A 13,520-nucleotide genomic window follows, 5' to 3' on the forward strand; every position below is an offset into this window, starting at 1 on the left:
CCCCACCCCACCATCTCCCCCTGGCCCCCTCTCCCCACATCACCACCTCCCCCCGACCCCCACCCCACCATCTACCCCCGGCCCCCACCCCACCATCTCCCCCTGGCCCCCACCCCACCTTCTACCCCCCGGCCCCCACCCCACCACCTCCCCCCGACCCCCACCCCACCATCTCCCCCCCGACCCCCACCCCCACCCCACCATCTCCCCCCGACCCCCACCCCACCATCTCCCCCCGGCCCCCGGCCCCCACCCCCCACCCCACCATCTCCCCCTGACCCCCACCCCCCACCCCACCAACTCCCCCCCGGCCCCTTGCTCCCACCCCACCAACTCCCCCCGGCCCCCTGCCCCCACCCCCACCCCACCATCTCCCCCCAGCCCCCTGCCCCCACCCCCACCCCACCATCTCCCCCTGACCCCCAACCCCCCACCCCACCATCTCCCCCCGACCCCCACCCCACCATCTCCCCCCGACCCCCGACCCCCACCCCACCATCTCCCCCTGACCCCCACCCCCCACCCCACCATCTCCCCCCCGGCCCCCTGCCCCCACCCCACCACCTCCCCCCGACCCCCACCCCACCATCTCCACCCGACCCCCACCCCCACCCCACCATCTCCCCCCGACCCCCACCATCTCCCCCCGGCCCCCTGCCCCCACCCCCACCCCACCATCTCCCCCCGACCCCCACCCCCACCCCACCATCTCCCCCCGAACCCCACCCCACCATCTCCCCCTGACCCCCACCCCCCACCCCACCATCTCCCCCCCGGCCACTTGCCCCCACCCCACCATCTCCCCCCGGCCCCCTGCCCCCACCCCCACCCCACCATCTCCCCCTGACACCCACCCCACCATCTCCCCCTGACCCCCACCCCCCACCCCACCATCTCCCCCCCGGCCCCTTGCCCCCACCCCACCATCTCCCCCCGGCCCCCTGCCCCCACCCCCACCCCACCATCTCCCCCCGGCCCCCTGCCCCCACCCCCACCCCACCATCTCCCCCTGACCCCCAACCCCCACCCCACCTTCTCCCCCCCGGCCCCCTGCCCCCACCCCACCATCTCCCCCCGACCCCCACCCCACCATCTCCCCCCGACCCCCGACCCCCACCCCACCATCTCCCCCTGACCCCCACCCCCCACCCCACCATCTCCCCCCCGGCCCCCTGCCCCCACCCCCACCACCTCCCCCCGACCCCCACCCCACCATCTCCCCCCGACCCCCACCCCCACCCCACCATCTCCCCCCGACCCCCACCATCTCCCCCCGGCCCCCTGCCCCCACCCCCACCCCACCATCTCCCCCCGACCCCCACCCCCACCCCACCATCTCCCCCCGAACCCCACCCCACCATCTCCCCCTGACCCCCACCCCCCACCCCACCATCTCCCCCCGACCCCCACCCCCACCCCACCATCTCCCCCCGAACCCCACCCCACCATCTCCCCCTGACCCCCACCCCCCACCCCACCATCTCCCCCCCGGCCCCTTGCCCCCACCCCACCATCTCCCCCCGGCCCCCTGCCCCCACCCCCACCCCACCATCTCCCCCTGACCCCCACCCCACCATCTCCCCCTGACCCCCACCCCCCACCCCAGCATCTCCCCCCCGGCCCCTTGCCCCCACCCCACCATCTCCCCCCGGCCCCCTGCCCCCACCCCCCACCCCACCACCTCCCCCCGACCCCCACCCCACCATCTCCCCCTGACCCCCACCCCCCACCCCACCATCTCCCCCCCGGCCCCCTGCCCCCACCCCACCATCTCCCCCCGGCCCCTTGCCCCCACCCCCCACCCCACCATCTCCCCCCCGGCCCCCTGCCCCCACCCCACCATCTCCCCCCGGCCCCTTGCCCCCACCCCACCATCTCCCCCCGGCCACCACCATCTCCCCCCGGCCCCCTGCCCCCACCCCCCACCCCACCATCTCCACCTGACCCCCACCCCACCACCTCCCCCCAACCCCCACCCCAACCCTACAGCCATGCAATCTCCTGGAAGAGGCAAAAAAAAACAGCGAAAATACCCAGGATCAATAAGGGGAAAATTCCTCTGGAATATTCCTTTCCAACATCCTCAGGCGATCAAAACCAGTCCAGGAGATCGCATGGATTGAGTGTTACCAATAAAGACACTTACCTTCTACATGATGCGATCTCTGCCCCAGTCAAGAACCGGTCCAGCTCCCTCTTGAAGGCATACAGAGAGTGAGCACCCACCACACCAGCCGACAGTGTATTCCAGGGCCCTCAATTCTCTGGGAAAGCAAGAACCGCCTAATATCCATTCTACTCCTACTCTTACATAGTTTAAATTCATGTGCCCTGGTCCTCCCCAATCTGTTAAACTTGAATAATCTATCAATAGGCACGCTATGCAGCTCTTGATTTATTTTATAGACTGCTATCAAGTCACCTCTAGGTCTATGCTGCTCTAAATAGGCCAACATAGGTCCTTGAGCCTATCTGAGTAGCTGAGGTTCATTAAGCTAGAAATCATTCTTGTAGCTCTCCTCTGGACCTTTTCTAAGGCAGCTGTATCACCCAAATCATAAATCATATTGTGTCAGCCTTGGCTTAGTGGTAGCACTGTCGTCTCCGAGTCAGAAGGTTGCAGGTTTAAGATCCATTCAAGAGACATGAGCACATAATTCAGGCTAACGCTTCAGTGCAGTACTGAGGGAGTGCTGCACTGTGGGAGGTGTCGTCTTTCAGATGATATGTTAAACTGAGCCCATCTTCCCTCTCAAGTGGACATAAAAGATTCCATATTTTGAAAAAGAGCAGTTGAGTTCCAGTGTCCTGGTCAGTATTTATCCCTCAACCAACATCATGAAAACATTATCTGGTCATTTATCTCATTGCTGCTTGTGGGAGCATACTGTGCACAAATTGGCTGCCGCCATTCCCTGCATTACAACAGTGACTATACTTCAAAGGTACTTCATTGGCTGCAAAGCACTTTGGGATGTCCCGAGGTCGTGAAAGGCACTATATAAATGCAAGTTGTTTCTTTCTTTGGTTATTTAACAACCAGGTTATTTAACAATCAGGAAGCACAGGCAGGAAGGGAGAGGAGGTGGGGTGGCTATGTTAATAAAAGAAGGAATCACTATAATACAGAGAAATGATATTGGGTCAAAGGAGCAGGATAGTGAAACAGTTTGGGTGGAGATAAGGAATAATAAGGGGAAAAAAACACTAGTGGGTGTCGTCTATAGGCCTCCGAACAGTTGCAACTCTGTTGGACGGAGTATTAATCAGGAAATAGTTGAGGCTTGTAATAAGGGAACAGCTATAATTATGGGGGATTTTAATTATCATATTAACTGGACAAATCAAATTAGGCAGAGCAGCCTTGAGGATGAGTTCATTGAGTGTATTAGGGATGGGTTTCTTGAGCAGTATGTAACTGAACCAACCAGGGGGCAAGCAACCTTAGATTTGGTCCCATGTAATGAGACAGGATTAATTAAAAATGTCCTAGTAAAGGATCCCCTTGGAATGAGTGACCATAACATGGTTGAATTCCATATTCAATTAGAGGATGAGAAGGTTGGATCTCAAACAAGCGTGCTAAGCTTGAATAAAGGAGACTATGAAGGTATGAGAGAGGAATTGATTAGAGTGGACTGGGAAAATAGATTAAAGGGTAAGACGGTACATGATCAGTGGTGTACATTTAAGGAGTTATTTTACAACTTCCAAAAAAAAATATTCCACTGAGGAAAAAAGGGTGTGAAAGAAAAGATAGCCATCCGTGGCTAAGTAAAGTAATTAAGGATAGTATCCGACTAAAAACAAGGGCATATAAGGTAGCCAAATCTAGTGGGAGGATGGAAGATTGGGAAGTCTTTAAAAGACAGCAAAAAATAACTAAAAGATTGATTAAGAAAGGGAAGATAGATTATGAAAGTAAATTAGCAAAAAATATAAAAACAGACAGCAAAAGTTTCTATAGTTATATAAAAAGAAAAAGGGTGGCTAAAGTAAATGTTGGTCCCTTAGAGGATGAGACCGGGAAATTAATGGTGGGAAACATGGAGATGGCAAAAACACTGAACAATTATTTTGTATCAGTCTTTACAGTAGAGGACACTAAGAATATCCCAACACTGGACAAACAGGGGGCTCTAGGGGGGGAGGAACTAAATATGATTAAAATCACTAAGGAAGTGGTACTTGGTAAAATAATGGGACTCAAGGCGGATAAATCCCCTGGACCTGATGGCTTGCATCCTAGGGTCTTGAGGGAAGTGGCGGTAGGGATTGTGGATGCATTGGTAATAATTTTCCAAAACTCACTGGACTCAGCAAAGGTCCCGGCAGATTGGAAAACTGCTAATGTAACACCCTTATTTAAAAAGGGTAGTAGGCAGAAGGCTGGAAACTATAGACCTGTTAGCCTAACATCTGTGGTTGGTAAAATGTTAGAGTCCATTATTAAGGAGACAGTAACGGGACATTTGGATAAACATAATTTAATAGGACAAACTCAGCATGGTTTCATGAAGGGGAAGTCATGTTTGACAAATTTGCTTGAGTTTTTTGAGGAAGTAACATACAGGGTGGATAAAGGGGAACCAGTGGACGTAATGTATTTAGACTTCCAAAAGGCATTTGACAAGGTGCCACACAAAAGATTATTGCTCAAGATAAATAATCACGGGATTGGGGGTAATATTCTGGCGTGGGTGGAGGATTGGCTCTCTAACAGAAAGCAGAGAGTTGGGATAAATGGTTCGTTCTCAGATTGGCAACCAGTAACTAGTGGTGTTCCGCAGGGGTCAGTGCTGGGTCCCCAACTCTTTACAATCTATATTAACGATTTGGAGGAGGGGACCGAGTGTAACATATCAAAGTTTGCAGATGATACAAAGATGGGACGGAAAGTAGTGAGTGAGGAGGACATAAAAAACCTGCAAAGTGACATAGACAGGCTAAGTAAGTGGGCAGAGATTTGGCAGATGGAATACAATACTGGAAAGTGTGAGGTTATGCACTTTGGCAGGAAAAATCATAGAGCAAGTTATTATCTTAATGGCAAGAAACTGGAAAGCACTGTAGTGCAAAGGGATCTGGGGGTCCTGGTGCACGAAACTCAAAAAGTTAGTATGCAGGTGCAGCAAGTGATCAAGAAGGCCAATGGAATGTTGGCTTTTATTGCTAGGGGGGTGGAATATAAAAACAGGGAGGTATTACTGCAGTTGTACAAGGTATTGGTGAGACCGCACCTGGAATACTGCATACAGTTTTGGTGTCCATACTTAAGAAAAGACATACTTGCTCTCGAGTCAGTACAAAGAAGGTTCACTCGGTTAATCCCGGGGATGAGGGGGTGGTCATATGAGGAGAGGTTGAGTAGATTGGGACTCTACTCATTGGAGTTCAGAAGAATGAGAGGCGATCTTATTGAAACATATAAGATTGTGAAGGGGTTTGATCGGGTGGATGCGGTGAGGATGTTCCCAATGAAGGGTGAAACTAGAACTAGGGGGCATAATCTTAAAATAAGGGGCTGCTCTTTCAAAACTGAGATGAGGAGAAACTTCTTCACTCAGAGGGTGGTGGGTTTGTGGAATTTGCTGCCCCAGAAGGCTGTGGAAGCTACATCATTAAATACATTTAAAACAGAAATAGATAGTTTCCTAGAAGTAAAGGGAATTAAGGGTTACGGGGAGCGGGCAGGAAATTGGACATGAGTCTAGGTTCGGAATGGTCATGGCCCTGTGGGTAGTGGAGTGGGCCCAGGGGCCGTGTAGCCTTGTTCTGCTCCTACTGTGTTCTAATTCTGTGCTAGATTTCAGGGGATGGTTTTATTCCTGTTCCTGGCTGGGGTGGAGATCGCCTTTACAGAAGGTAAGTACTGTAGAAAATATAGGGACAGTGATCGCCTGGAAGAATTTCGATCGCCTAGATGGGTCGGAGAGGAATTTCCCAGATTTTTTTCTCCCAAATTGGCCATTGGGTCTTCATCTGGTTTTTCGCCTCTCCCGGGAGATCACATGGGTTCGGGTGGATGCAGAGTGATAGAAGATTTGAGGTTAGGATCAGATCAGCCATGATCTTATTGAATGGTGGAGCAGGCTCGAGGGGCCGATTGGCCTACTCCTGCTCCTATTCCTTATGTTCTTATGTAACTCATTTCTCATTATTTCAAAGCAACTGATTTATGTACTTTAAAACTGCAGAAATACTGAAGGGTTTAATCTGAGCTGTTAACTCTTTTTTAGTTAAGAATATCTATCATCTGACTCATCAATATTGATTTTAGACCATGTGATCGATTGATTAAATGAAAGTGTTTTCATGCCGTATAAGATACCATGACAGTTAGGGTAAGGTTCCAGTTGGAGTACAGATTTAAGGCAGGAATTTTCTTTACCTGGGTGGGTCGGGTGTGGTCGGTCAGCGTGGCGGATCGTGACCTGGTTCTTGCTTCCATCCTACTGCAGAAATCGACATTGCGCTAATGGGGCCTATTAAGGCGTTACCTGGCCCTATTAAACGATGCGGGTCTGATGACGTCATGGATGACACATTTTCAGCTGGGATATTTAAAGGAGCCATGGTCACATTGCATGTGAAGGTTCATCTAGGAGTGTGCAGGCACTGTACTGGAGCTTTTGGTTGCTCTAAGCACTTGGAGACATGAGTGCACAGAGGCAGAGGGCTGTACCCAGGTTCTCCGATGACTCCCTCTATATGCTTGTGGAGGGAGTCAGAGCACACAGGGATGTCCTCTTCCCTTCCAATGGGTAGAAGAGACCTCCCCAGGAGACAAAAAGAGCCTGGCTCCAAAAAGCAGAGGAGGTCAACAGCAGGGATGTGTTCAGAAGGATCTGGGTTCAGTGCCAGAAAAGTTTCAATGATCTCATTAGATTAGGAAAGGTGAGTACAAAGCTGCACTCAATTTCATCCTGCTGTGCCTCTCGTCACATCTCCATCACTCTGCCTTCCCAACTCTACTCCTGCACATACTTACTCACACCAACATACCTTGAACCTCCACCCATCCCTCTCTCTCTATCTACATTATCACATCCCCATCTTACTAGCCACCCCACATATCAACTAACAACACACAAGGAGGCCACTTGGTATTGCCACCTCACTGCATCATAGTCTCCCTCTAAAGATGTAACCCATCCATTCCTTACACTCATTCGATCACTCTCGCTCAACCTTCTCTTCTTTCCCTCCTTGCAGGAGAAGAGAGCTCACAATAAGAGGGAGAGGAAGAGAACTGGAGGTGGGCCTCCATCATTTGCCACCCTCACAACAGCAGAGGAGGCCGCATTAGTGGGAGTGGCTGAGCAGCTGGAGGTGGGAGTCAGAGAGAGGGGGACATCTCAGCAACCTGGTGACAGAAATACATATCATACAGCTACATAGCACTCATATGGGGACTGATGTCATCAGCCACTGAATGATAATCATGTACATAATGGTACCTGTACCCATTCTTCATATGAACTATCTAACTCATCTCTTTACTCTCCCACAGGTCCATCAAGAGCCCCCACCCCTTACCCACCCACAGTCCAGGAGGAAGAGGAAGATGACTCCACAGAGGCGCATCCAACCTCTGAGGGCGAAGAGTCACCAGACATGAGCGCACCCAGCACCAGCGCAGAGACGCACACCTCTGTGGGTCCCACGCGAGAGAGAGTAGTGTTGTCACCTGGTCTGTCATAAGTCACTAGTGAGCAAGAGCAGATGGTGAAGACAGGAACAGCAGTGGAGACTCCTCGCCGGAGGGCACAGGACACTCCCAGCTCTGCTCAACTGCATGCAGATGTTGAGCCTCGGGAGCCATCCAGAAAGAGGGTGACCCTGGAGGTGCAGGAAGAAGTGCAGGAAGCTCTGACAAGTTTTGTGACCGCGATGTCTGCAAATGACCAGAGAATGGAGGCGTCCAGCTCCAAAATGAGCACCACTGTGTTGCAGGTAATGGTGACTGTAGGCTCTTCTGTGGATAGGATGGCCACCTGCATAGAGCAGCTAATACGCCACTCACAGGAGCACATGGTCTCTATGAAGAATAGATGGCTATTTATGGAGAATAATTGGCAGAGGCTCATAGACCTCCTGTCTAGGAGGGATGTCAGTGTAGACGTGGGTCCTCATGGCCCCACTAATGTGCAGCAAGGTGCTCTCCAGCTCCTTGCTAGCAGGGAAGTGCGGGTGGCCCATGAGAGGGATGCCGGTGAGAGGGGAGAGGAAAGTGTGGGCTCTTCTCAAACGCTCCCACTTCTCCCCCATTGCCACCCCCTAAGTCAGAGCCCCAGGTGCCTCCTCGGACAGCAATTGCCGAGCGTGCCCCTGCACAGTCGCAGGAGGAGCAGACTTTGGCGGGCCATCAGAGGCTCCAAAACCCAAAGGACATCCGCCAAGAGTGTCTAAGCAGTCGCAGCAGGGAAGTGAGCAGGTTGCCTCTACCTCTGCTGAAGCCACAGGGGTAGCACCTCGTAGAAGCACACGGAAGAGAAAGAAGAAACACAAGTAGATTCACATGGGTAGCCACTTGGGTGTTTTCTTCACTGTTAATGTTAAGTTTCCATTAATGTGATGTCACAGGAAAAATCTTTATTTTCACCACTTTCCAGTCTTGGACAAATTTGTGTGCACCTTTGGAAGTGGCTTAGTGATTTGCAGTGAATGGCGAGATATAACGACACCTAAAGCAATGGTGGTCGGTGTGAGCCTAATGGCTTAGTCATTGTAGAGATCCTTTATAGTGCTGCTGTGGGGTAGTGACAACCTGGTGGTGCAGCATGTCGCAGCCATATGGGTGTACAGCGTAAAGTTAAGTAAATCTGGCCATGATGAGGCCATCCCTGGCCTCTCGGGCAGCAATGTGCTCGGGTGCTAGTGGGATCTGGGCCGCAGGTTTCTCCACCTCCTGCTCCTCCCTGGTGCAAGGCTCAAGGATGTCTCAGAATGGCTGCAGAACATTTTAGAAGGGGAGGGTGAACAGCCAGTTGTCGTGATGCATATAGATACCAATGATATAGGTAAAAAACAGGATGAGGTCCTAAATGCTGAATATAGGGAGTTAGGAGGTAAATTAAAAAATAGGACCTCAAAGGTAGTAATCTCAGGATTTCTACCCTAGTCAGGGTAGAAATAGAAGGATATTTCAGGTGAATACGTGGCTAGAGGAATGGTGCAAGGGGGAGGGATTCAAATTCCTGGGACATTGGAACCGGTTCTGGGGGAGGTGGGACCAGTACAGACGAGACGGTTGGCACCTGGGCAGGACCGGGACCGATGTCCTAGGGGGAGTGTTTGCTAGAGCTCTGGGGGAGGGTTTAAACTAAAATGGCAGGGGGTTGGGAACCTGAGCAGGGAGACAGAGGAAAGGGAAACAAGGAAAGAAGCAAAACAAAGGAAGGAGAGAAACAAAGGTTGCAGTCAGAGAAATCAAGGCCTAGAAATTCAGTATAGCCACTTTTGGGGCGGTAAAGTCGGGCGGCCGCTAAAGTTTGCGCCCGGCGCAAAGTCGAGCCCCCTTCGCCGATATTCAGTTGCATCACCCTAAGAGGTTGCTGCTGCGCTAAAACAGGCGATGCACGACTATCATTAGGCGCTAAGCCGGCAGGCCGGGGCGCTATCACCGGAAGTTGGGTGCAGGGCAGGTGCGGCGAGCTGCTGATTGCCGGCAGACACGAGCTCTTAAAGGGGGAGGGTGGATTTGTTTTTTTGACAGGCCGAGACTGGTGTATTTGTGTTTCTGGGGAGGGCTTCTCTCCATCACTTTCTCCTCCTTCCTCCTCCTCCTCCTCCTCCTCCTCCTCAAGAAGGAGTGTTGCAAAACGGCTGCCTTTTCTACTGCAGGAGTGCCCTTTAATTTGCGCTCCCCACGGCCTGCCTCGGCTGTGTACCGTTCCACTTCACAGTCGTTCAGGCCGCCCGGCGCACAATGGGGCGGCGCGAGTGAAGTTCCGGTTCCGGGCGCACAAAGGGCGTTGCATGACGAAATGACGTCATGATCTGCGCGCGCAGATGAGCGCGCGCAATGACTTTGCGCCGGCGCTAAATGTCTACTGAAGTTGTGGCGAGGCGCAGATCGCGCTGCGCCCGGGCGCTAAGCGCCTAGCGCTCGAGATCTACTCCTCCTAAGGCGCTAACGGCTGGCGCAGCCAACTGAATTTCTAGGCCCAAGGGTTTAAATCAAACATGGCCACAGTAAATAATAATTCTAAAAGGTGTAAGAGTGTTAAAAAAACAAGTCTGAAAGCCTTGTGTCTTAATGCGAGGAGCATTCATAATAAGGTGGATGAATTAGCTGTGCAAATAGAGGTAAACGAATATGATTTGATTGGGATTACGGAAACATGGCTCTGGGGTGGCCAAGGCTGGGAACTCAACATCCAGGGGTATTCAATATTCAGGAAAGATAGGCAAAAAGGAAAAGGAGGTGGGGTAGCCTTGCTGGTTAAAGAGGGGATTAGCACAATTGAAAGGAAGGATATTAGCTCTGATGATGTGGAATCTGTATGGGTAGAACTGAGAAATACCAAGGGGCAGAAAATGTTAGTGAGAGTGGTATACAGACCTCCAAACAGTAATGCGGAGGTTGGGGATGGCACAGCAGTTATCATGGGTGACTTTAATCTACATATACATTGGGCTAACCAAATTAGTAACAATACTGTGGAGGAGAAATTCCTGGAGTGTATACGAGATGGTTGCCTGGACCAATATGTCGAGGCACCAACTGGAGATGAGGCCATCTTAGACAGGGTATTATGCAATGAGAAAGGATTAATTGGCAATCTTTTTGTGCGAGGCCCCTTGGGTCGGAGCGATTATAATATGATAGAATTCTTCATTAAGATGGAGAATGAAGTCGTTGACTCAGAGACTAGGGTCCTGAATTTAAATAAAGGAAACTACGATGGTATGAGGCGCGAGTTGGGTAGGATTGATTGGGGAATGTTACCCAAAAGGTTGATGGTGGATAGGCAATGGCAAACATTCAAAGATCGCATGGATGAACTACAGAATTTGTTCATCCCTGTTTGGCATAAAAATAAATCACAAAAGATGACTCAACCGTGGCTAACAAGGGAAATTAGGGATAGCATAAGATCCAAAGAGAAGACATAGCATAAGATCCAAAGAGAAGACATATAAATTGGCCAGAAAAAGCAGTAAACCTGAGGATTGGGAGCAGTTTAGGATTCAGCAAAGGAGGACAAATGGATTAATTAACAGGGGGGAAATAGAGTATGAGAGTAGGCTTGCAGGGAACATAAAAAACTGACTGTAAAAGCTTTTATAGATATGTGAAGCGAAAAAGATTGGTGAAGTCTGTTAGATCTGTGTGTTAATGGAGACACGGAATGCAGGAGTTGATTTAACAAGTGTTTACTGAACAAAGTCTGGAGGTGAACTAACAACACAAGATGCTACACAGGCTTATATACCCGAGTAGTCACTACTGGTACTACAGTATACAGGGGCTTCAAAAATATAGTTCCTCTTAAAGGTACATACACTACAATTCCTCCCCTTTTAGATAAATAGTACATAACATTTTAAGTAATCATTAAATAACATTTTTACAAGAACAATAATATACACATTTGCTGAAGTTAATCAATTACAAATTCAGTCTCTCTGGAGGCTTCCTGACTCGGTCCGGATAACGCCTCGTGGTGTAGTAGGTTCTTTTGGCAAGGTCGATTCGGCTTCAATGCTAGTGTCGGGTTCATCTGGTTCCAGTATCACTGGATCGGAGGTAGATACTATGGGTATCTCTGCTTCATCACTAGGCATATAGAGTTGTGGTGTAGGTTGTCCTTTTTCGGATGACTCTATGATCTGGTCAGCATGGCGCCTTATTATGCTTTCTCCAATGTCCACGGTATACATCAGCGGTCCTAGTCGTGTGCAAATAGTTCCAGGCTGCCATTTCTCGGTACGCAAGTCCCGGGCCAAAACTGGTTGACCTATCTGGAAGGTTCTAGTTGGCCTTTCATTCATGCTTTGAAATTGCCGGTTCTCTACGTCCCTTCTGACGTTTGGCTTGACCAAATCCAGCCGGCATCTTAGTCTTCTATTGAAAAACATCATGGCGGGGGTTTGGTTTGTAACCACATGTGTTGCATTCCTGTACGCAAACAAGAAGTTATCTACCTTATGTTGTAGATTTATGTCTTCATTACCCATGGCCTTTATGGCCTTCTTGAAGGTCTGGACAAACCTTTCAGCCAATCCATTGGTGGTGGGATGGTATGGGGCGGACGTGTAGTGCTTAACCCCATTGTTTTTTAAGAACTTCCTGAATTCTTTGGATACAAATTGCGGTCCATTATCAGAACAGATCTGTTCAGGCAGCCCATTCCTGGCGAATATGGTCCTTAATACTGTGATGGTTTTTTCCGTGGTGGTGGAGGACATCTTTATTACCTCCGGCCACTTGGAGTGTGCATCCACCGCGATTAAGAACATTGAGTCCATAAATGGACCAGCAAAGTCGATATGTACCCTTTGCCATGGAGATGAAGGCCACTCCCATGGATGTAGAGGGGCTTGTGGTGGGGCGTGGACCTTCTGGCATCCTAGACAGCTCTTGGTCATTTCTTCGATGTCTCCATCGATACCTGGCCACCACACAAACGCTCTGGCTAAGTTCTTCATTTTCACTCCACCCAGATGCCCCTCGTGAAGCTCCTTTAGCACTCTATCCTTGAGTTTGGGTGGAATCACCACTCTGGATCCACACATCAAGGTTCCTCGGCACACTGACAGCTGTTCTCTTCTTTGCGAGAATGCTGGCAACAGTGGTTCGCCATGTGCTGGCCATCCCTTCACCGTTAAATCGTAATCTCGTGAGAGAGTTGGGTCATTTCGCGTTTCCTTTTCAATGGTAGAATTTGTCACCGGTAGACATTCCACTATGGTCGAGTGGAATATTTCCACTGGGTCCACTGTAGGCGCCTCTTCCACCGTTGGCAATGGTAGGCACGATAGCCCGTCAGCATTCCCATGCTGTTTTGTTCCTTTGTACTCTATGTCATATTGGTGTGCCCCTAGGAAAAGGGAACCACCTCTGTAGCCTTTGCGCTGTCATAATGGGAACGCCCTTTTTAGGGTTGAATATGGAGACGAGAGGTTGATGGTCAGTCAACAAGGTAAACTTTTGTCCGTGTAGGTAATGGTTGAATTTCTTCACCCCCCACACCAGGCTGAGTGCCTCCCTGTCGATCTGGGCATAGTTACGCTCAGCTGAGTTCAATGAGCGTGACGCAAAAGCTATCGGCCACTCCGAGCCATCAGGGAATCTATGCGATAATACCGCTCCCACACCGTAAGGGGATGCATCGCACGCCAGTCTGATTGGCAGTGATGGGTTGTAATGATCCAACACTTCCCTGGACGTGATCAAGCCTTTGCATTTATGGAAGGCACGTTTACAGTCTTCGCTCCATTTCTAAACTACTCCTGTTTGTAGCAGTGCGTTAAGCGGGTGCAGAACCGTCGACAAGTTTGGTAAAAATTTA

This window comes from Somniosus microcephalus, chromosome 2, assembly GCF_052327205.1.
Source record: "Somniosus microcephalus isolate GS21.2 chromosome 2, FLI_Smic_1.0, whole genome shotgun sequence".
NCBI classification, from domain to species: Eukaryota; Metazoa; Chordata; class Chondrichthyes; order Squaliformes; family Somniosidae; genus Somniosus; species Somniosus microcephalus.